The sequence below is a fragment of the Pyrgilauda ruficollis genome, unplaced genomic scaffold, assembly GCF_017590135.1.
Source record: "Pyrgilauda ruficollis isolate IOZ18807 unplaced genomic scaffold, ASM1759013v1 scaffold4, whole genome shotgun sequence".
NCBI classification, from domain to species: domain Eukaryota; kingdom Metazoa; phylum Chordata; class Aves; order Passeriformes; family Passeridae; genus Pyrgilauda; species Pyrgilauda ruficollis.
Window position 1 is genome coordinate 4,663,878 of NW_024525489.1, and position 25,700 is coordinate 4,689,577.

Here is a 25,700-nt window from a genome sequence, read left to right on the forward strand (position 1 = left end):
TTATGAGCTAGGAGCGCATACAGGAGCCAAGCTCCAAAGCCATCCCTTTGTATGGGCTTTCCCTGAAATCTGAATGCACTCATACTGTCAAATAAAAACAGAGGCAACAATATTAATACTAGACACTGCTGTCACACTTGCAAATCTGGAAAAAATGCTTTGTCTGAGGCTGATGTGTACCAGTTTGAGAGCCCCACTGGAAACTCAGAGATCACATTCACTGTGCTAATTCATAGCTCAGCCTTACAAATGCACACAAGTTACGGCATCGAGGCCAAGAGATGAAAGAAGGGCTGGACTAGAAGTATGGAGGAGAGCGATAGATTACCTTGGTTAACTTGGTAGTTCAGGAGTTCATGGGAAGTTTGTGACTGCTGTTCTTTGTTTTTCTTCTGCAGAGCAATTTCCCCTGTCCTCTTCCGCCTCTTTCATGTTATTTATTTTCTAGTAACACCGACCTTCTGCACTGAAGGACTCTCCTACGTGAAAGGATTTTTCTTCAGTTCACATTTTGTAAATATATTTTCTCACTGGTTTTTCTGGCTTGTACATAAAACCATATTTTACATTTTAAGTGAATTCTTTAAAAGTGCAATACTTGAAAACCTACATTCCCTTGTTTTCATTAAGATCTGAATTAGTCTCTTAAGTCAGATTCAAAAATAAAGCTGAGCCTCATAAGTCACTTAGGTGCTCTTCAGACTTACTTTTAGGGTAAATCCTTCTAGAGTTTTTTTCCCCGTGTATTGTTTACAATGATAATCTAATGTTCAGCCAATGCTTGGCTGTGGAACAACAGAGTTGTGAGATGACCAAGCTCATTTCCTGAACTGCATCTTTTTGTTTTCATAAGAACTCTTTATTTAACATTTCGTTTAAGAAGCCTTGTAGACTATCTCTTGATTAGATTCTGTGTGTTTCCTGTCACTTGCATGAACTGAGAAATGTAGCTTTAAAGCCAGAGCCAATATAAATATTTTTTCATAGAGTGATGTAACAAGCAGCTTTCTGTTTCGTGAAATTCAGACTTGTTAAGAACTCTGAAACTTTCCTCCATTTTTGGAAGAAAAGTTCTGAAAAATCATTTCAGTTGGGCATTTATCTAAGTGAAGAAGCTGGGGATTTAGCATTGTAGAAAACTACTGCAGAAACACTATCAGAAAATGAGTGGTTAAATTTTCTGAAGGAAGATTGGGATATCCATGTTCTTAGCATTATGTTAAAAAGTGGCCTAGGAAAACCTGTGTACAATTCACTGAACTGTCTGTAAGGTGAGAGTCCCCTTGTATTATTTGTTCACTGTTTTGTATATTCACTGCTAGGAAGACAAGTTATAAAAACCTTCATCTAATCTGCCTTGCAGTCAAAATCAACTAAAATTTTTCCCTCCTTGAATAATTTTTGGATTTAACTGCTGATTTGTGGGGCTAACTTTGTAGGCCCATACTCTGCTCTTAGGCTTCATAGTGGAAATCTGGACTGACTTCAGATGAGTGAGGTTACTCTGCAAATGTCCTTGTGTGAGACCAGCAGCTAGTCCAGAAGAAGAGTGTCATGGTAGGTATTTCTGGAGAACATGAAAAAGAAATTGTGGATCATGGTAACATCTAGACCAAGAGAAGAAAATGGAAGTTTGTGCTATAGGCATAGTTTTGGAGAAGAGGCCAGCTGGGATAGTCAAGACTAACGATTGTCACCATGGGATATGCCCCTGAGAGGTTCAGCCAAAGGACTTGAATGCTGGAAGTTTTTCAGGTTTTTTTCTCCTTAACCAATGTAAGATTAATTTATAGTATTTGGGCAGGGGGGAATTTGGGAGATGGGGTCAAATTGATGGCAAGCTGCCAAAATCTCCTTAGCTTCTTTATCAGAAGAAAAATAAACTTTAATATGCTTTTCTGATGTCTTTGAGTGTGAAAATGGGTGTGTTGCAAAACAAATGTATAAGCTGCTCTGTAGCAATGAATTTGAAATTCTTAAAGTTTATGGGACGTTATTAAACCTGTAGTTATGTATGTTAACAATTGCTAAGTTTTACTAGCTTTGCTTGAGTTCACTTTAAAAAAAAAGGAAAAATCTCGGAGACTTGCCACTGCTCTTAGTTTCCAATGGTCAATGTCCAAATGCTGCTTGGATTTCTCTGCTGATTGTTTTGATTTGCTTCTCAAAGGCCAACATGTAATTCTCTCAGTCTGGTTCCTGAGTGTGATTATGATTTTTATAGTGCCATCTCCCTGTCTCAGTCTTTGTAGGTTTTTTTGATTAGTGTAGGGCCATTGCAGCTTGGTTTTCTCTTGTGAGCTTTCAGTGAGATGTGCCAGGTCTGCAGGATGGTAATAATTTTTTCCCCTTCTGTCTGATTGTTGTGTAACTGCATTTATTCAAGTATGCAAAGCTCCCAAAATATCCTAATTTACTCTTTGGTAATCATCATCCTTATAAGTTCCCCAGTTACTGAATTTGCCTGTCTTTTCTTTCCACTTTCACAAAACTATTTTTATAAGACACTGTTAAATAAGACCCCCTTTTTAGTCACTTTGACTTTGCTGGACTTTAAATGGTAGCTTTAAATTTTGTCAGGTGCATTTCTGCATCAAGCAGAATGTGTTTGCTTGGACAAAAACAGCTTCACTTGCGAACATTTTTCAGAGTAATGAAAAGGAAAAAATATACCCTGTTTAATTTATATTTTAATTCTTAATTATTAAAAAGATAAAGTATTTATAGCCACATGCTTTGAATCAGATACCTGACAAAGCCAGAGGTTTGAGCAATTGGGCCAGAAATATGTCTTTTGACAACCCCCTTGAAGAATCTTACCTTATTTGATGAAATTATCACCTTTTTGAGAAATCTGAATTGAATTATTTTAAAAAATATTTTAGCTTATAAAGTCTCAATTATATGAAGCGTTGACTTTTTCTGGGTGCTGAAAATGTCTGCTTTGCTCAGCTGTTACCAAGGTGATGTCTTCTTTCATACTACGTGGTAAAATGCTTTTGGATATTGGCTTTTGAAGCTACCAGTACTGTTGAAAATACTGAGAAGTCAACTCCCAGTTCTGTTATCTGAGATTTTAAGTAAGGATGGTAAAGAAAGGAGAAGAAAAGAAGTCTTGTGTCACATGAAGACACTTTCTCTTCACTCATGGTTAGATGACTCATGGTGGATGGGGCAGGGTCCAGTGGTGAAAGATGCCAGCAGCCATGCTGTTGATGGTCCTGTCATGTAACAAGTACACTGGAAAGACTGAAGGAAAACACTGGAAAAGCACAGATAAGGATTTTCCTAAATGTTAAGTTTGTCGTGGGTAAACCAGCTTGACATGGGGAATTTTGGTTATATTAATTTATTGCAAATTTACACAGAATATTAATTGCTGGTTCAGTTGTGGTGCTCTACCAATAAGCTTCAGTTTTGAGGTGCTCAACAGTGATGCTGGAGTAAGCAGGACCTTGTGGAGACCGGCCCTGGACCTCCTTCAGACAGAGTCCCTCCATTCCCTGGCTACTCACACCCTGCCATTTAGGTCCAGCAGAAACTTAGGAGCATTTCCTAACTTTGAGTGTAGGTGAGCATATCCTGAAACCTGAGTCTTGCAGAGCTCATTCAGATTTGGTCCACTGGGTAGAGAGCTGACTCTTGTGTTTCCCTGCTCCAGGGAACTTTGCTTTACTGAATTTTTAATGCTTTTCTGCAAAAGCTACAATTAAAGTTTTGAGGAGAAAAAGAGACATCAGATATATTTTCCAATATTTTCTGGTTCTGGGACTGAAAAGCTGCTGCAGCTAATTTATCCCTCTAAACATTACACGCTGCTATTGAAAACATGCAGAGAGAAGTGGAATGGAAGTGTCCAATAAAAACATGAGCTTAATGGAAGATTTAAGAATACAAAACTTTTGGAAACAATGCTGAATATTATAATGTTTTCATCCTACAACATTGTTATGTTGATTTTTAAATGCAGTTCTAATGAAAATAGTATCCCAGCTTACAGCTGAACTGCAGTCAGCTCCCTTTGCGCAAAACACCAATTGATATGGATGAGTTATGCCAGCAAGAAATAAAGATAGAACATGTTATTTGAAAACCATGCTTGTCAGATAAAAGGGGGAATAAATTATTATGTACCTTTGAAAAAAAAATACATTAAAGATACAAACAGTGAGGAGAAAAGCATTGGGTGAAGAAATACAGTTAAAAGAGCACATCTGTTTCAAATTCTTATTTGGGGCAAAAGATCCCCACATATGTTTTTATTTTAAATTTGCATGTGTGTTGTTATCCTTGTGTTAACTATTAGGTAAATAAATGTATTGAGAATCCATTTTTCAGTGAAGTTTGGTTAGGAATATTTGTACACACTGTATGAGAGATAATTTGAAAGCTAATTGAAGCTTTGTGAAGAACCAATTTCCCACATGTCCCTTAACTTTTAATACCTGCCTTTCATGTATTAGTACTGATCAAAGGCATTTATTTATTTTGGAAATGAAATAATTTTCTCCTTTGGTTTGTGTTTTTGACATGCCTTACTAGAGAACAGCATAACACAGAGCCATGTCACAGCTACAGCTGTAACAAGAGCTGAACTGTAGTGGAAACTCATTTGGTTTTGTTTAATGAGAATCATGTATTGAGCTGTGATTGGTTTAGATAGTGATTTTAGATACACTAAAAGTGAAGTTAATAAATGTTCTATTGAATAGATAGGGGGATCTCATGCTAATAAACTTAGCTGTTTGGGCACAGGTAGGAGAAATTCCAGTGCCATTGAAATCTTTGGTAAAAACAATCAGTTTCCTTCCGAGGAACTTGAGTTTTACCCTGCAGCCCTTGTGAGGGTCTCTCAGTCTCAGACTGCGCCTTTATAAAGATTTGTGGTGAAAAAGTATTCCCTTTATGTTGCAAAGTCCACATCATTAGAAAAACTACTGCTTGGGCAGAACATCCTCTCCTGCTTTTGTCATCAAATCAAAGCACCTAACTCAGGAGCCTTAACCCTTTGCAAGGCAAGGAGAGAGAGGAGGCAATTTATCCCACCTGGGACCCGATTTATCCTCTGGGTGTGATTCAGGAGGGAGCTGCCTTGTACTTGCCCAGATGGGAGAAGCCGGGAGCTTCCCTGGGGAGCATGAGGTCCTAGGGTCGTCCAGGGAGCATTGTTAGGCTCTGTCACAGGCACTTTGAGGAACAGTTGCAGGAATATCACAAAATAAAAGTCAAGGGGACATTTCAAGTTACTCCTAAAGTATTTGGGCAACATAAGTTCACCTTCTGATGTTGGCTAGGGGAGGTGAACACAGGTGAGAGAGAATTTTTACTGTGTTTTGCAGAAGATAGAAATGCATTTGCTCTTTGAATGAAAATGACTTCATGGACTTCATGGACTAATTATGCTCTCTTCTTCACTGCAGACAAGTTAGTGATTCAATATCATTTGCCTCTGCCACTTTATTGCTCCAAGAAATAGTAATAAAAACTAGCAATAGAGTAATTACAGAACTCTATTAAAACCATCACTGTGCCTCTAACTGCTGCAAGTAAAGAAAAAGGCTTCTGGGCCAAAGTTTTCTGTCCAAGATTTTTGCCCTCTGTAGAGACGAAGGAGACTAAAAAAGAAATCCCTGTCTGTAGTTCTTGCCAAATAGGCATGGCTTCAGTGTTTGGAGAGTCCCTCTCGGGAGATCAGGAATGGTTCGATGTAGAGAGATTTGCAGAGACTTAAAACTTATAATGAAACTATTATCTTTGCTCTCTTCTCTTTCTAAATCATATAAAGTCAGGTGTTGTGTTCTCACAGTAGTATTAGTAACTGCCAAGTCAGATATAAAGCAAAAAATATTCCTGACTTGGGTAAAAGTTAGAACTGAGGGCAAAAACTGTCAGTAGAGAAGTGATTTTTGTGTTGTCTCCAATAGTAAGGTGTTGCTCTTGCAAATAATTCTCTATAAGATGGTCTGGTGCCAAGTCTCATTAATTTCAGCAGGAGCTTCGTGAGAGCCTGGGGATTCTGCCTTTCAGAGCAATTTATGTGACTGAGGCTGAGATCGAGAAACAGCTTTGTGTGTTGGAGGACAAGGTGGGGAGCTGCTGGCAGGGGAACTAAGCAGGGAGGGAGCAAGGGGGAAGCTAGAAAGGTAGTAATGCCATTACAATCAGAAGAATTTTCTTGAGTTAAAATCCAGCTGAAATACATTCCCTGCTCTGCTTAAAAAAAATACAGCCCTAATAATCCTGGATTGCCACGGATCAATCCTGCCTCCACTGAGAGCACTGAAGTCTGTTGGTTGGTTTTACAAGCCTGGGGTTTCAGCCCCTGTCAGATCATTCACAGACGTATGTTTCTGACTTGCACAAGGTTGCCAGAGCACTGCAGGCTTGGTTTATACCCTCCCCTGTTTTCAGGCTAAAATGGAAACATTTTGAAACCCAACCCGGCAAAAGTGAAATTCTCAAAGAAAACACAGAAGTCCCTGTTAAATACTCTGGAGCTCATATTGTGTTCTAAAATTCTCTGAAGTTGGGTTGATAAACTCAGGAGATTGAGGATGCATCACCCTCTCTGCTTTCAGACTTTCCTCCCCTTTAGCCATCAACAAATTGCTGCTGTGGTAATCACTGCAGCTGACGCTCTTAGGAGGAGAAACTCAGATTGTCAGACTGAGGCATGTGGAGAAAGAAAGTGAGAAAATACGTTGAAATACACACTTTTCCTTTGCATCATGCATTTTCCTATAGAGGAAAAATTGTTATTGGGTTTTTGGTATATTTTTATTTTTTCTTGCCCTGTTTAAAATCCTCAATTAAAAAGTTTGTTTGTTTACTGGAGGAACTGGCCTGTTAACCTCCTCCCCAGACCAATCCTGCCTTCTTTTCACAGAGGTCAGCACCATCCATGCCAGAGAAGGTTTTGGGAGTGACTGAGATATGTGTTGCTGAAAAACCTGTCTTTATGGTAAGTTTCTCCTTTCCTCTCACCCTCTTTAATAAAAGTTTTGCTGTTGTGGTGCAGTCTGAGCACTTGTCACTAGTAATAATTAAAAAATAATGTCTGCATGTTTGAAAAGACTGATTGAAAACAGGACTATATGCAATTTGTGTGCATTCAGAGTTAATATCTAATCTATTTGTGCTGTCTTAATATAAATTTGCTTAAAATAACTTTGTTACTTTCAGAGACTTGGTGTATAAACTTTTTCCCCAAGTCTCTAAATAGTTTTAACCTTTTTTTTCTAAAACTTATTCTGTGCTCCATATGAATGAGTCCTCATTTTGAACACTTATTGTTAATTTTTATGATTGGTGTAGAAGAGAAGCATGGAATCCAGGTCACTTGGATTGAATCCATGGGAAAATGCCCCTAAAAATTAATTTATGATGGATGAGATTGATGCTGAAAAGGCTGACTTAATTTGTTTCATTACATTTGGAAAATGAATCTGAAGGCTTGACAGCAGCAAACTGAGGTGGGCACAGCAAAGCCCGTTTCTTGGCAATCTTCACTCACAGCTTTGTCTGTGCATCTCTCTAATCATAAGTAATGTGCTAATCTTTGTCAGCTCCTGAACAAAATCCTGAATTAATTTTGCACCCAGGGGAGAGTACAAATCATCAGCATGATGTTGTTCGTGGTGTTTATTTCTCAGAAACTTCAGTAGTGCAAAGAAATGGTTCTGAAACAGAGACTGATGAAGGGAGAATGGGAGAAATAAGGTAGTCAGAGTAGGAAAATAGGGTATTTCCTACCACTGTATTCAAGGAAAAATGGGGGGCTTGAAGACTGGGTGCTGCTTAACCTGTGGAAAGCACAGGTCCTTAGCAGAGATTTGTGCTTCCATGTACACCATAACTGTTCAGTGGTTCATGAGCAATGGTCTGCTGGTGACACAAGGATGTCACACATTAACTTCTGTTTGGGAACACAACCATCTTAAAACTTCTGAGATGACAGCATTATTGAATCCGATTAAATGCAGAGCACATTTTTAAACTTTAATGTCAGAATAGCTCTCAAATATGTTATTGTGAGAACTGTCATGGGCAGAAGCATTAACTGCTGCCCCTTTTCATTTGACTAATGAAGGGGATGACTAATGAAGCGAGAGTGCAAGAGTTCAAGCATAATTTAATTCTATTTGAATTTGAAATGCTGGGTTACAAAAGTGTTATGAATTTCCATTTGTGGCAGAAAGATAACTTAGAATAGAGCTCCTACTTCAAGCTTCCTGTAGGAATTTTCTTTAGTGTTGCTTCTTTTGTTGTAGAGAAATGTAGAGATTTTGAAAATATTTTTCCATTTTAAACAAAGGGAGCTGTTTTTCTGAGTTAGCCAATGTTGGTGCTGTCTGTGTTTTTCAGATGTGGTCTTGACACTCTGGATCTATTACAAGAAAAGCTGAGGGTCTGGAATCTGAATAACAATGATGGGAATCTACCTTGTTTGTCATCAAAACTTAGTCTGGGGAAAATTAAATTTTCCTTTAAAATAATATGTTTAGCCCCATTTTTAGATTAGGCCATATTTGAGATATAAAGGCATGACTACCTGCTGGCACCTTGTGGTACATCCAGCAGTGATGCTGTAAGCTACACTTACCCATGAAAATGGGGTTTCCACATGCAAACACGGAGAAACCTATGGACACTTGGGTTTTTACAAGCACACAATGTCTACATGTTTTTGGCTGTACAACGGTACACCGGCTTTGGCCACAGAAATGTTGACCATAAAGTGCAAAACCATGGCTGTATACAAAAGTGCATTCCCTGCTGATTAGCAAGCTGCCATAAACCCCTGTTGACACAGCTATTGGTTGTGCGTAATCATGGTGCGCGTTTTTTAGTCATCACATTAAGATTCCCAGTTTCTTGTAAAAGCAGTCACTGCAGTATTTTCTTTTTTTTTTATTATTTTTTTTTTTTTTTTATTAATACCTGTGTGTATGAGGTGTCTGACAGAGTTATTATCCACTTTGGTGATGAAAAACTCCTGCTGAGGTCCAGGGGAACAGGATTGCAAAGACCAGCACGATGTCTGTCTTATAAAGCGCTCATTCTTCTGACCGACCATCTGTGTGTGAAAAAGGACTGCTCTTACGCAGCAGTAGTTTTGTTGAGTTTGGCCTTGATTTCTTTTTTCCAGATTCTGCCTAGCAAAAAGGGAGGGAGAAAAGGGAAAAAGCAAGTTTCATTGGGGAATGGAGGAGGTGGGGGTGGAGGGAAGGAGAGCTGAAAGCCTAAAAAATGAGTGACTAGTGGAAGAGTACAGTAAAGTCAGTGAATAATTTTACTGTCCTGGTCTAGCAGCTTGGGAATGTGCCATGTTAAACAATAACATCTTCCAAGTGAGAAAGGCAGAGGAGGAGGGAAAGAAGTGAGAGGAGGGGAGTGGAGGTAAGAGAGGGATTGGATCCTTGAGTGCAGTCACTGCCAGTCCTTGGATCAGCTACTTTTTATTTTTATTGGGGTTTTTTTCATTAAATATTTGACACTGAGTCAATGCCCAGGATATAAAAATCTGTACTACTCTGTTACCATTGCTTGACAAATAAAATTACAGATAGGCTGCTGGCTTCAGGTTTTATCCAAATAAATTAAATCATTATTGCTTCTTTGGGGCCTTATGGACTTCACTTCCCTAAAATCATTGTATTCCACTGAAGGCGATCCAGAGACAAAGATGTAGGACTGCCATGCAGCTTGGCCTGGGTCTCTTTTCATTTCTGTCCATTCACCTACTGAAAATGCTATCCAGAGGTTTTGAAGTCTTCACAGATTTATCCATGTTTCCCAAATGTCTAGTAAGGTTATCCCTTGTGACACCTGCTGCCAGTTTGCTCTTAGCCCGGTGCAGATGTGGGATTTCAGCACATAGGTTATCTTGGTCAATGTCATGATCTGCTAGGAAAAATTAATGTAGCTGGGTGCTTTGCGAAGCTTTGAGTAAACCCTACAGACAATTTCTTGCTCTGTTTGAGGTGTTTTCTATATCTGCTTAGCAACAGTTCTGTGCTGCAGGAGAGTTGGTTTCAGGTTTGCCGTGGAGGATAGAGGGGACTTTCAGGGCATGATGACCCAGAACAAAGAGGCTGTCTGTTTGCTGCTGGAGAAAACTTATCCTGACAGAGATGGTACGTGAGGCTTGGGCAGCGGCCACCCTCAGCCTGGGTTTGGGCTTGCACTGAATGCAATTTTTGTGGTGTCTTGCCGACATCTGGTTGGGAGGAAACTGATGCTGTGACTGAGTGGGGCCCTTAGTTCTTAGCTTAATTAAGAGCTGAGTTCCAGCAGGTCTGATGCACCATCTGGTGAGAAGATGTCCCGTGTGTGCCTGGCTATTCATGTGTGGGGTGCCCCTCCTCCTCCCCAGCATCAGCACACCGGGACAGCCACTCCCTCCTGCTGCCACAGCCACAGTGGATTTCATGCTTAAACCTGCTGCCTTTCATCTGTGGCTGCACAGACCCCGTGAGACACATTTCTCTGGAGTGGTGCAGCAAACAGGAGCTTCAGCTGCCTGATTGACTAGGAGGTTTTTTCAGGAGGGTGTGAAATTTTAGCAGCCTCAAGGTTTGTTGTGCAGGCAGAGAGACAGGACCAAAAACCTGAGAACATCTCTGGGATGTTGGATAATTTCAGGCATTTGAGCCAATGCTGGTAGGAGGCAAGCCTGAAATTAACACTGAACTTGTCTGAAAAAAAAAAAAAAACAACTCCAAAACCAAACCCAAACAAAAATAAACAACCAAGAAAAGCAAAATATATATATATAGGAAGCTGAGCTTCCTGTAACAGGTCCTTTTTAAAAGAGCTAATTTATCATAGCATTGATGGGCACCCAGCAAGAGGTAAGAAGGAGAAAGGAATTGCTCTTCTAACTCATAACTTACATCAGTTAAGAGGTACTTCATGCTTTCATGGCAATGGATGTGGTAAGCCTCCAATAAATGGGTGAAAACAATGTAGAAAACCCTTCCCCAGTTATCAAGTATATCACAATGATGCAATAGAAAGAATGGCAACCACAGGAGTGGAAGGTTAGTGACAAAAATCTGTTCCATGTTATTAAAATTATTCCTGATCTAAAAATGGGGACAAGCAGTAAAAGCACAAGATTTGCTAATGACACAAAACTATTCAGGAAAACCTAAACTCAAATCAACCCCGTAGATTGTAGATACTACCAGGATGCTGAATGACTGAATCTCTTTTCTCAGTTTATTTTCTAATATTAATAAATGAAGAGTGATGAAACAAGAATAAATTACATATATGCCATGACTAGCAGGAAATAGATACTCCCACCTGGCGGGGAAACACCTCACGTGTCATTATGGCTGTCTCTGAGAATGTCACCACAAAATGATGGCAGATTCATCTAGAATGCTAGGATTTGGTAGAAGGGGAATGGAAATCTAAGTATCGAACACGAGCATCCTGCCACAGACCATTCACACCTGATCTTCTATGTGAAACTTTGAAATAATTTAATTTAAAAATCCTAAGGATATTCAGAAAAAAAACCCCCAAAGTTATGGATCATAAGGATGGTATGGAGTGACTCCTACATGACAAAGGGCTTGATGGATTTTCTAGGCTGGAAAAGAGTGACTGTGGGGGAAAGATGATAGTTATTTTTAAAAGCCATAAGAGTAAATGAAGGATAGAGAAATTAAGGAAGGAACTATTTCTATATTCATTGTTTCTCACTAAACAAGAAATATGAGCAAGCAAAAAGAAGTGAAATGAAGTTGTGGACCTCACTGGTGCATCTTGTCCCGGACAAAAATATCAGCAGGTTCAGAAAGGGATCAGGCAAATTATAGGAAGTTGGGTTTGTGAGTTCCTACCAGACAGGATGGTGCAGGTGCCAACTGTCAGCTCAGAAATCTCTAAGCTGGTGCCTTCCTGGGAGCTGGATGGATATAACAGGGAAAGAATTACTCTGTACATACCCCTCTTTCTTATAGGTATTTTTAGACTGAACTCTGTAGGCCTTTGATTGGCTCAGATGGTTGTGCCAAATTATGAGATATGTTTTTTCCCCACTAGGTAAGATAAGAAATTGCTTCTTGTTGGCCTGGCACAAGTGAATGGGGAGGGTGTTTGGTGAGGAGGAAGGCTCTGCACAGGGGAACCAGACATGTGGCAAGGGTGCCCATGTTCCTCTCTGGCTGGGCAAGTGGAGAGGATGATGGAAAGTACTGCCAAGCAATGTGCTCTTTCTTTGATACAGATAATCTGTCTTAAATGATCCAAACCACATTTTTACACCACAGAAAATGACTGGCCACAGCTAATTTGGGAGATGGAAGTCTGCTCTGGGAAAGTGAACAAGAGCTGATCAGAGGGTCATGTTCTTGCTGATAGTGGGCTGCTGATGTTTTTTCCATATCAGTGTCAAAGAGGGAAACCAGCAGCTCATGTGCCAATGGGAGGGGTATCTGTTACTAATGTCAGTACTTTGTAAACTACTTCACTATACTCCTTTTCCCTTCTCTTTACCCCTTAGTCTCTGCTTTAATAAATATTTTAGATGGAGAGATATTCTCTGAAAAACCTAAATGTGCTGTGTAGATATACCGTAAATGTGTAGAAGAACAGAGCCTCCCTTTACCACTTGCTCTGGGTTCCACTCACAAAAATCTGATGGTAAAAATGAGTAGAATAGACTGGGAGAAGTCAGGTGAAAAAGTAAATATGCTCTGATTTAGCCATAAAAGCCGATATTAAAAAAAAATCATCAAAACACTTAATAGGTCTATGTGAATAGACAATGACTTTCAAAGTGTAACATGAGTTTTGCTGAAATTCTGCAATATTTGGTTCACATTGTGGGGGTTTTTTTCCATTTCTGATTTTTGTCCAAAACTGGAAGTGCAGGAAATCCCTCAAGAAAGGCAGTTCTGGAGCTTTCCAGCTTATTTCGGGGCTCTAGAGATTCAGATAGTTTGGGTAAACCTGTGAACTTTTGGATGTTTATCTGAACTGAACCTGAACTCTAAATCTTCTAGGGTTCACCCAGCTAAGTCAGAGGGAGGAAGGCCTATAATGATAATTTTAAATGATTATTTTCTCATTCAGCCATGGATATGACCCTTCTCAGTCTCCTGAGAATTTCTTTGTGCTGCATGGAACAATGAGAAAGCTAAATAGTGTGTATCACATATGCACAATTAAACATTGTATGCACCATTACGGTTTCAGCTGCTATACACCCCAGTTGCTGGTTGCTGTCTTTGTAGGAGGATTTAGCTAGAAAACAGATGACTGTTTCCAGAAGGGCATTGTCTTTAGTGATATCTTTCATGCCACATGAAGATAACTTAGGGAAAAAGCACTAGAAACAAAATTACTGAACTGCAATAGGCAAAGCCATGAAAATTAAAAAAAAAAAAAAGATTAAAAAAACACCTAGGTGAATGTATAGTGTTCATTCTGTCAAGTTTTGAGAAGTGACTATAGTTACATTTTCCTTGTCTGACTGTATAATCACAGCAACTGAGTTCTTGATGTTTATCTATGGAGACCTCTGGGAAATGGAGGAGCACTTTATAATAATCTCTGTTCTACAGAAAAGAATTTTCTATAATACCAAAGATAATATCATACCTTTCCTGACGACAAAGGCAAGGTATAAAATCAGGAACCAGTTGATTTTTCTTGTTGCAGGATTTTTCTAGTAGAAGTTAATGTAGGAAACCCACAGCAGAGTGAGGAATGGAGTCAGGATTTCCCTCCACTTTGTCAAACTTTCCACACATATTCCATCATCCTCAACAATTACCACTGGGTCAAATTTGTACACTTGCATTACATGTTCAAGATGAAAAGATACACAAGTGCTGCACTGGTCTAGCTCTTGTGTCTTCTCTCCTTGTGAGACTGTATCAGGAATAACTGTGCTCTTGCTCACACTGATGCCCAGGTGTGGTGAAAACAGGGTGTATATAGTATTACAGTGTCCTTCCAGGTGCAAGAGAATGAATTGCTCTAAGAGTGCATTGCTAAATTTCATGTGGGGAGCTGGCAGACAGGTGCTCTGGTTGGAAGTCTGGAGATGCAGTGTGCTTTATGCTAAAGCTTGCTTCCCAAATGCCTTCCCAAGTCATGCTTCTAATGTTTGTGAAATCACTGTGACTTTCTTACCACATCAGCAATCATTTATGGCTCTGGAGCTGCCTGTCACTGCAGGGAAAATTCAGAAGAGCTCATTTTATTTTTCAAGGGAATTTGGAAACCATCAGTGTTGTGTTTGAGCTCCTGGGTTTTCCACAGGACTTGGCATTCAGCAGGGCTATGCTGCTCTCGTCAGCTTCTCTCCATGGAGCAGCTGCATGCTGAGACATTTTCCAAACTTCAAGGATTGCTGTTGGGTCCTTTAGGCACAGGAAGTGTCTCTTGCTAAGTTCAGACTAGACTTGTTACAGATTTTTGACAGGACTCTCAAACAAGTTGCAGTAACTTTATACTTTTGAACAGAAGCTATGTGGGATTTAGTAATTTTATGGGATTTCCAGATTTTTGAAATTTCGCTTTCTGTTTTTCTCTGAGTATGCAGCCATGAAGTTCATAGATGTAAAGTTCTGAAAGCTGTATTTAAGGACTGATTTTCACCAGTCCTTGTGAATGGAGTCTTCCAGCCTGGCTTACCTTGTTTCACATTGCACTTAGTTTTTCCAAAATATTGCCTTCTGGAGAGTATGCTTGAAAAAACCCACTGTCTAAACCTCATTCAGCTTCTAGGAACGTTCTATTGGAAACATTTAGGGTTTTTTTTCTCCTATTGAAGCCAAAGCAGTGGAACACTAAGTGAGAGAAATGTGTTAATGAAGAAATCCTCTGTAGGGAATGGCTTAGAAACGTCCATGCCAGCAGGATGCAGGAATGTCTCCTAAATGTATTTAACCCCAAGTGTGCAACTGTGTTTATACAGCAGATCAAAGAAAATGAGCTTCTATACACAAGGTCCAAGGAGATCTGAACCAGGGGAATTATACTCACTTGAAGGATATAGCACAGTGAACTTTTTATGATCAAAGACTGTTTTGGGGCTTTTCCCACAGATTGAACTCTTAGTCTTAGCTCAAGCTGTAGGTATAAAATTGATTCAAATGTTTGCTGTCTGAAATCTTTCTGGTTTATCTAAATATGTATTGTTCCTCTGCTTCTGTCTTAATATTGATATTTATTTTGTCATCCAAAAAATGGTTATGACTTTCTTTTGAAACCAGAACATGTGGATGCAAGTTTACAAACTCGAATCCTTGCAAAAAAACCTTAGATGTGAGTCTTCCAATATCTTTTACTATGAAAATGTTTGAAAGAGAAGTCCAACTGAAAGCAGGATGCCATCATCAGTGTGATTCTAGTGCTGATGCAGATTTCTCTCAGAGGTAGAGAAAAGCCAGGAAAAAAAATGGTATTATCAGTGGAAATGAAAACATTCAAAGGAATGAAGTGTAAGAATAAGCAGTCTCTTTCACATGCCCTCAAAAGACATCTTTCATCTGGGGCTTCAGATAAGGAAACATTTCCAGTAGAGGTGCAATTAGGAGAAATAATTGGGTTGGTTGAACTCTGAGTGAGTTGACCCTGAGCCTCATTGTGACTTAGATCTGATACTCTCTCTGGAGAACAGATTCTTCCCTGAGTCCCAATGCCACAGGTTGAAGCACTGACTCTTAAAAATGTCAGCCAGTGGGGCAGCTAAGATCCTGATTTGAATGGGGATCTGAGCAGCATGGTTTGGATCCTCTTTATCTCCAGGGGGCTTTAGCTTGCTGTGACACTTGATTTCTTTTTTTGCACTTATTGAGTTGTACACAGCCCAGTTCCTTCTCTCCTGATGAAATCTGAGTATAGTTCTTAATGTCTTGTGTTTTGTTGTGCCATGAGTTGCCATGGAAATGAGCTTGATGTTGCAAATCTAATGAAGTATCCTATATTGTGGAACAAAGAAGAGCAGGAAGTGGTGACACTGTGGGCAAGATGCCTCATGTGAAAGTCTCTTGTCTGAGAGCAGTATAGGTCAGCCTGGTAGTCCTGGTGCTGCCTATCTTTGTCTTTCAGCAAATCAGGGAACCTTACTAGGACTTCCTCTGATTAGGAGTCATTCATTACATAAATGTGGATTTTAGAGCCTCATTTCCTATATGCTTTTTAAAATCATGGCTGTGACATCCTTGCTGCTTGCCTGCTTAAAAATTTTTACTTGTTGAAAAAGGAAGGAAATACAACAAAAACCAAAAATATGTGGGGGTCAAAAATTCAAGAATGGCTGAGAAAAATGCCAATGCCTTCCATTTTAGTCCAGGATGCAGTGCTCCACAGTGGTTGTGCTGAGAAGATGTGTAAAATCAGAGCACTGTTAGAGTAATGCTTTAATTGTTAAACTGTCAAAACAGCTGTTAATCTGCAGTGGAGGGACTTCCCGGGGCAGGGGTTGTGTCTTGACCTTTGTGTTCTATAGTCAGTGGTCCTCACTTCCTTCACCTCTAATAGGCTTCAAAATTATACAGAATCATGCAGACTGAAAGAAACACGGTTCTTAGGAGGGGTGGTGCAATCTCTGAACAGCTGCTATAGTTGTTTCCTCGTCAGTCATACTTCCAAGTGTGTAGGAAGCTGAATTCTTCTTGTACAAATATTCCCTATAATTTGTATCTCACTTCCTTTCCTGGGGTGGGCTTTTTTTCTCTTTGGGCATGTGAAAAGGCTGGAAAACTGTATGGATAATGCAGTTGCTCAGTGCTATCCTTTTCCAGAACTGTGGTGTGTGCAGCGTGCAGGATTGTGCTGGGAATTTTTCCCCTTGTGCTTGAGCCCTGACTACAATTTATAGAACGATGGAAGTCTTGACATTTGGAACACAGCAATGCCTGTTGCTTATTTCCCAGTAGAACTTTCAACTTAAAAGATTTAGATGCTTTTCTTTATTAAATGGAGAAAATACTTCAGTGTTTTCAGCTCAAAGCCCATCAGCATATCTCCATATTTTGTCAGGGGGCCCAGCTGCCAATTCTCAGTGGAAGTGCTGTTAGCAGTGGTGGTAATCCAGCATGGTGGTCTAAGAAAAGGATGGGAGCCAGAAATTTCTGCTCAGGCTCCAGTTTTCTCTTTTGTTATTTGGCTACAGCCACTGAAACCAAAGCTTTGAAAAAAAGTGTCTGGTTTGTGATAAACTAGATGGTCACCCCAGAGTCAGGACCTGCCCCCCTTGCTTTTGAAAATGTTATCACATAACTTTCTACCTCTGTTTCTTGATCCCTCAGCTCTCAGTGATGCTATATTTCTTTAAACAGACTGGGCTGCTTGCAGTGCAGTGGTTAAATCTAAAGAAATAAATGTGCAGATGGTAAAGTAGGTCGTTAATTTTGGTCTGTAATTGCAAACTGAGACTAGAGTAGGAAAAGTCATGCAAAACAGGAGTATGTGTTTGAGACTAATGTCTGCCTTTAAATTTCCATCTCTGTGTGTCTCTTTCTCTCCCTCTCTTATGTGCACATGTCCCCAGACCTCATGCTCTGGCATCCAGCTCATCCCTGCTGTCACCACAGTGGCATTTGGCAGTCCCTGAGGTGAGAGAGTGAGCTGAAAGTGTGCTGTACGGTGTCCTGCAGCTCTGCCCTGATGCAAAACACATTTCCCACCTCTAGGATGCTTTCTCATGCCTCCCCTTTCTGAGTGCTCCCTCTTCCCTTACTCCCACAGGACAGCACTCCATATCCTTCAAGCAAAGTTTTACATTCAGATGACTAATTTTAACCTGATTATTGTTTGTGAAACCAATAATTGGAAGAAGTCAGTCATTGCTTAACAGCTTTAGTGGTAAATCAGTTCCAGCAGCTTGCTGGGCTGCTGCTAGCATGAATCCACGTGCTTCTCAGCTAGATGCTCTCGTCTCTCTCTCCTCCCCTCTCCTTCTCTCTCTGAGATCCTTTGCTGGGTCCATATGGGTTTGGGGATGTAAGCACTTCAGAGGAGTGTTTCAATATATGGTTATGATTCTAATTTTTGGCATCAGCTTTTTATTACAAGTTGTTGACTGGCTGGAGGCGTGAGAGAGTGGGAGCAGGGAGGGTTCTCGACCATGTGTGAAGCGAGGAGACAGCAGTAGCAGAAATAGTACAATAACTCTTCTCTGGAGCATGAAGATGGGGTCTGGAGCCTTCCCCTTGGCCCCTAATCTCTTGCTAGCTCTGGAGTTTAAAGCGTGGACTGTGACAGTTTTGCTGCAAGGAGGGGTCAGGATTTCAACCGCAATAAAAGTAGCTCAAGTTAGTAGCATGTAAAGTATTTTGGTCAGGCAAAAAAAAAAAAAAAAGGCACTGAAATTATGAAATCCAAACCTCTGTTTTAAAATAGTATCTATCCTATGAACTGGTGTTCATTTTTGGTATTGTTTTGAGTTTGATTTTCTTGTGGGTCTAAAAATGTAATAAAAAGGTAAGCAGATGTGTTTATATGATAATAGAAAAAGAAAGATAAAGGCTCCTGAAATGCAGAAATTTGGTTTCTATTTTATATTATGCAGAAGTTGATACTTTATAAATAAATTAGTAAATGCAACCATATTTCCAAACAAAACCAGTAATAATTGTAAGAGACTGTACAAAATTTTCAGTAAATGGCAAGACGCAGAGTAATATCATCTGATTATCAATTAGAGAACCTGGAGATCAAAACTAAAATTAAACTCAAAAAGGAATGAAAATACTTCAGGGGCAGAACGCTCATGTTCAGGCTTTATGCTGGAGTGATCTTGTGTAGCTGCCTCACAATACCAGACATCATTTCTGTGTGTGCTGCACCACACACAGCTCTCCCTAGCAAGCACCGATGCGCCACGGTTGATGGGAAAACCAGAATAACTGAGATTCCCCAGGGCACAGGGGAGCAAAAGTATTGGGCTGACTTAGCATGGAGCCAGGCCTGACACAGCTGAAACTCTTAACTTTTGTCCAACATGAGCCCTGCTGAGCATAACCTGGTCACTTTGAGATTATGAACTCCCTGCATACAATGTTTCCCTGTTACTCTGCCTTGTGCATGGTCTTATGAAATAATAATAACCTGAGCAGCCTTTTTGAGCACCCGAGGGCTGGATTTGCTGGGCTGTATCATGCTGAAGCAGCAGGATGAAAGCTCCCAGGGGGTAATGCTGGAGAGAGAGGATTCCAGCTGTGTGCAGGTACTAGGCATTTTTGTCTTACTCCCAGGTGCTTTTACCTTCTCACAAACTACGTGGGTAGCTGAGGTACCTAAAAGAGGGTTAGAGATGCCACTTTAGAGTAAACAGAGAGGTGGACCCTGTGATCTCATGTAAAAAGCTTGCCTGTAAGAGAAAGTTTTGTGGTCTGTGAAATTTTGGATGAGTTTTGGGCCTCACTGAAAGTAGTTAGGGAACAAATGAGTGTGCAGAATCCTTCTGAAGGAGAAAAGGATAAGAGTATTCCACGGAGACATATTAAAGTCAATCCAAAGTGAACTGATGACTTTACAACCCTCAAACAAATTACCCCAGATCATTTGTTTCGTGCAACAGGATCATGTATGAAATATGAAAATGTGTACATGACCTTCTTTTAAACTGCTGTGATTTATTACTGCCAGAACCACAAGGGAATCAAAATGAGTTTATAAAGAAATCAATGTTATGGGGGATTGCAAAATGATGCTGGGTCTGACGAATCCTTTCTGAAACCCTTTAACCACAAGAAATCTGCTTCTTTACTCAGATGTTGCAGAGCGGATAAGTCATCCACTCTGATTCCAAAAAGCCTTAGGTCTCTAAATGATTTTCAGGATGGTGATGTTTGCCTTTTTTATTGTTCTGTGCAATCTTCTGCATGCACTTATGCTTTATTGTCATCGTATCTCCTAATTGATGAGAAATCTGAATGATGGTGGGTTGTTTTTGTTGTTGTTTTTTTTTTTTTTTGGCTGCATAAAACAACCCAAATCACATTTTTCAGATTTTTCAGCAACCTTTGTTTTGATAAACCTGCTTTAATTTAAAAGCCACTATATTCTTTCATATTTATAATTTGATGTATATTTTACCCATTTCCCCACCCTTCTCAATGTCTTCATTCTGCAGCTCTCTGTGGGTGATAGTTCTGAAGAACACAGAAGAATAACACGGAGAACAAGAAACTTTTGTTTTCTTTGAAGAAAAGAAAAATCTTTGAGCTGAAAAATGGGACAGCGCAGCCTTCAGATCATAATACAACTACCTGTGTTTGGGAAGGTACCACAGACTCCTGATTTTCATTGCCTAACAGTGTTTTCTATAGTATAGGAGCAAATCTCTTTGCAAATAGTATAGGAGCAAATCTCTTTTCTATAGTATAGGAGCAAATGTCTTAAACTAGTTTTTTTTTTTTTTTCTCCTTTTCTGATTTCTGATGCTGACTGAAAGCCCTTGCTCATTAAACCATTTTGGTAGCAGGTTTCCCTTCTTTCCAGAAGAGGAGGAAGATGACACTCCTTTCCCTGAAGCTTCTGGACATTCAGCCTAGAATAGGCAGAATTTCCTCTTCTTCTGCTAGAAAATAGTCAAGAGTATGCATGACAGGGCTGTGCCTTGTATGGACATATTAATTCTACATGTGTCTCGTCTTGAGGTAATTCTGGCCTTACTTACCTTTACTTTGGGGATGAAAGAATGAGACTTCTTTTTCTCAAAAACAAAACCCCAAAACCCCAGCAGAAATCTTGACCAAAAAAAAAAAAATCCCCACAAAAACCAACCAACCAAGCAAAATTAGAAAAACTTTGTGCTCAGACAAGATTAGTGCTTTAAATTGTTTCTAATATTTTGATGAAAAATCATATCCTGTAACGTTTATTTTATTATTATTGCCATGCATTGTTGCTAGTGCTATTGTTTTCAGTCAAACCTCTGAGTTTATTTAGGTTTTATTTTCAGAAGCATGTTTTGCCTTGAGACCATAATTTGAAATTGATTTTTTTTTTTTTTTTGGTGGTCTGATTTGGTAAAATACTATCCTTTAGTAGGGATGAAATGAGAGCAATTTGTGCTGGGGAGCTGATGTCTGCATGGAGCACATTTCAGGTGCCCTGTCTTGAGCTGTTTCCAGTCTGGGCCTGGAAGCTCATCCTCCTAACTTTCCACAGGGCAGTAGATGCACCACTGGAGTGGATCTTCCAGTTGAGTTTCATAAGCCAGTTTGTGAGCCCTGAGGCTGTTTGAAGTGCAAACAAAAGGATGGTAAGTGAGATCATGGTGGTATTTGCTTCCAAAGCTTGCTCCTGATTTGAAACAGAAAATTAGCAGAGCTGAACTTGATTTCTTGTGCTCAGTGATATCTGACACATTGGCCTCTATGTGAATATGCCTTGCATGGTTAAATCCTTAGAAATGCACCTGTGGTCTCAGGCAAACTTAGGCATTTTTGACCTTTATGCATTTAAAAAAACAACAACAACAACAACAAAAAAATCAAAAACCAAAACCCAAAACAACACGGACAAAAAACCAAAAAACCCCTCCAAATAAAAACCTAAGTACTTTAAGAATTCATGTGCAAAGTACATTAAAACTGTGTGAATGGTTGTCCATCCCATGTTTCAGATCATATACAGGTCATCTGGAGCAAGTATCTTGCATTTTCATAAGTTCAAAATGTGGACTTATTTTTCAGCATTCAGTAGCCTTCAGCAGTAATTTTTCACATCCCCATGCTATCTACAGTGTCAGCTTTACCTGCCCTGGATTCTTTTCCACTTGCATTACACCCGCATGTCTACACACACAAGACTTTTCCCCTGTTTTGCCTTATCACCTGTAAAATACGCACTTATCTTCCGAGATAAAAGCACAGTTGGTAACAGGGTGATGTGTCTAACCACCCCAGCCCAACTCAGATTTGGGAACATAACGTGTCCTGTTAAATTCAGGATTACCTTCATCTATCAACCACTGGAGTAAGTAGAGCTACAAGTCCAAAGAATGTAATTCTGTATTAGCCATATTTTTCTACATCTGTATGTTTATAAGAAAAGTATAGTTCTAATGTGCTTGATGTTTCTAGTATGTTAAATATATACAACAAACAACCATTAATGAGTTTTAAAACTGTGATGCTTATTCAGTCCACTCAGTGCTCTTGAAAGTGAGCCAACATTAATTCAAGCTCAGTTGATCCTAATAAGTAACTAAGGCCCCATTTCATAAACATGCAAGTCTAGCTTGTTGTTTCTGGCACTGCCATTAAGTAAAAGTCTCTACCCTCAGAATGACAGAATTAAGGGATTAGAGATAAAGTGAAAATTGTGAATAATTCACAATTTCTTCCCTTCTTTCCTCCCCACCAAAGGCAACTCTAGAGGCGTTCGAAACTGCTTTCAATTATGCATCTTTTCTTCTGGGAGTTATGCACAGGAGTGTGACCTGCCAGTGCAATGAGATTTGCTTATATGAAAGAGTCTGTAGGACCAGATGTAATATCTGATACTTTCTCTTGTCATTATGGGTTCACTGGAACAAAGCACCAGTGCCTGCACTAAAAAGTACTGCTTACAGTTATCCATCCTGAAGGGGAACTTGAGTGTTCCCCAGTGTGTGTTGTCCCAACAATATGTATGTATTTTCAAAAGACATCTATGGCATTTCAAAAGAGATCTCTGACATTTTTTACTAAGATGCAATCAGGGTCACTTCTTACCCTGGCCCTCCAGGTAATGTAGAACATGTGCTCTACTTGCTCCTGGAATAGATTTTCTCTTCAACTTTCCTGATTTTGCAGAAAGATATTTTATAAAGATCCTGCTGAATATGAGAAGCTTTGCAGCAAATTAGCTGGAGATGCATTTTGCTACATAAAATCCAGTAAAGTAGAAGCTCACATTAAAGCAACATAGCACAACAATTATATTTCTCAATGCAGACATCTCTTACTCAACCTTTATCTCTGCCATGCCACTGGATTTCAAGCAGCTGTTGAAGCCCTAGAGCTGTATTTCCAGGACATGTGGGTTTGGAACCACCCTTTCATGTGCTTGTCCAGTGCCCAGTCACAGGTTCAGTCACTCTCCGACCTTGTAGGCTCTATGGTGATGTGGAAGAGAGTAAGAGGTAAGGAAACACTTTGCCTGTCTCCTACAGTGAGAATGACTTGCATTCATGTAGTCTGTGTTGCTAACACACTCTTTTGTGCAAAGGCTGAGCTTTCTTGCTGATGCTGTAATGTTTGTATAATGCTTATGTACTGTTGCATTATTGTGCCAAATAATAATAAAAATATTTAGTTAAATTAAAAATTGGGATATTAATGGCCTTATAGACTTGCTGTCTTTATTCAGTGCCAGTGAATGGCTGGGCTGTTGGTAGCACTCATTAATATTTCTCAAGTGGGATATTATGGGATATCTTTTTCTTCATGTGCATATATTATTTTTAACAAAGCATGTGGGGAAAATGCTGTGCACATAGCTGTGTGAGGAACAAATTCAGAAAAGGCCAGATCAGTTTGTAAGAGAAATCAGGTGTGTTGCCATCAAGTTTTGGGTCAGTAGCAGGGCACCAAGTAACTTGGCTTTCTTGAAAAACAGAGTAAGGCTTTTAATTTCCGAACAGAATGGGGGAATGCGTGCAACCCACAGAGACTGGAGTCTCTCCAGGCCTATCTAACATAATGAGAGAATTCTTTGTGAAATGCATAAAATGATGACATTTTAGTGGTGAGTGAAATACTTGATTACTTTTTCCATAACCTAAAATAAGTGGAATGTTCTTATGCAGTCCCGTTCCCAGCAAGGACTAGGAATGTGTAACCTCACCATACATATTCTGGAGAGACATCTCTGGGGCAGAGTGTGGTGATATGGAAAAATACATTGGAAAGTATTTTTTTAAGCCCCAAGGAGAAGTTACAGGCATGTTCCTCTGAGAAAACATCCAGAAGATTAATTTAGAGTCATGGTCACAATCTGAGGAGAGAATGGTTAGTCTGGGCAAGGTTTGCTGAGCCCTTTGGTGGCCACTGAGATAATGTGTGTCTGACTTAGTCTGGCTTGTCCACATGGCTGTTTGTAGGAGAGAAGGGACACAATGCCTGCTGGCACCTGGGGACCCTGATCCAGGGGAGTGCCAGCCAGGATGGACTGACTGTCAAAAGGACAGCTGGGCCCTGAGCTGCCTCTTCACCCTCTTTCAGCACACCCTCTTCCCTGCCACCATCCTGAGGGAGTCCCCATCCATTGTTGGTGCTCCTGGGGCTACCATAATTTCTCCTCAGGTTTGGATATGGAGGATTAAGCGAATCATCCTCAAGGGATTTTTGTATTTTGTAACACAGTGGAGATTTTAAAAAATTTTTACGTAGTATCTCGTACTAGCAAGGGTTAGCATGGTCTTTCACAGAAAATCTTTTCTGGCAGAATGAGAGGCAGGATTTAGCAATTCAGAGGGGTAAAGAAAAATGAAAACCTATTAAAATGGCATTGAGGACAAGTATGCTCCTGTAGCAATAGGAGTACTCCTGGGTACTGTGTTAGGGCTTGTGCTTCATGCATGGACACTGAACACCTCTGTCACAGTTTAGCATCACACTGACACAAGCCATAGCCAACCACAGAAGAAAAGGATAATCTCTGCTCTGTGGGAATGGCAACTGGACATTCAGGAGGAATCTGCTAGGCTGAGATTCCCAGTACACAGGGAATTGCACTGGCATGTGGAACAGGAGTAGACAGGTAGTGGGTGATACCAGTTTGAACAGCTTGGATTGCTTCAAATGTAGCCCCAATCTTTCTTCTCCCAGTAGCATCCTAGTCCTGCTGCCAGAGGGTGTACTTAGTCACTGAGGACAGACAGAGCATGCATTGCTCAGCATGGCATCAGACTCAGTGGATAGTTCTTTCATATTTTATGTTGCCTAAATAGAGCAAGTTTATAAAGAGTGGTTTGCATGTGGACTATGTTGGCACAACACCTTGTGGGGACACACAGTACCCAGAATGGCTGTTTCTAATGCAAAAACTTTGGAGCATTTAAAGCTGGACCTGTTTCATTGAGGAGTGAGATCACGAATAGTCCTGTGCAAAGGAGCTAATACCTATAAGATATTGAAAGACTGGAAAGGGCTGCTAGAGGTTATATATTGACTGAAGATGAGCCAGGCTACATCATGCCTGTTCGCCAAATTAATTATTTGTTTCAATATTTGTAAAAGTGAATAGGAAACAGATGGTAGAACTGGAGATGCTTGTTAGGTTTCTGTAATGGAGAAAGGAGAAAGAGAGCGGAAATCAGAATCTCACCATAAGAGAGGAACAGGAAATTAAAATGTCAGACAACTGACAAAACTGCAGGACCACACACAAATTAAAGAATTTTCCCATGGGATCTCCAAAACATTTTAAATTTAAGTCTTTTCTCTTACCACCCAGAAATCAGAAAAAAGTGGGAGGCTTTTTTTTTTTATTTTTTAAAGAAAAGTCTAAACATACACCCTCAACCCAGTTATTAGAATACAGTATGTTGAAAAATTTTTTGGAAACTTCTCTGAGTGGTTTGGAAAAGTCCTACTGAGATATCGAATAAGAAGGCAGAAAAGAGCAGAGATGGAAGTTGCTGATTCATGTATTGAGTATTCACATCCTTGTCCTCGGCAGGAAGAATTCATACTCTTTTTTTCTGCAAAGACTGGTGGTGTGGTCAGCAAAGA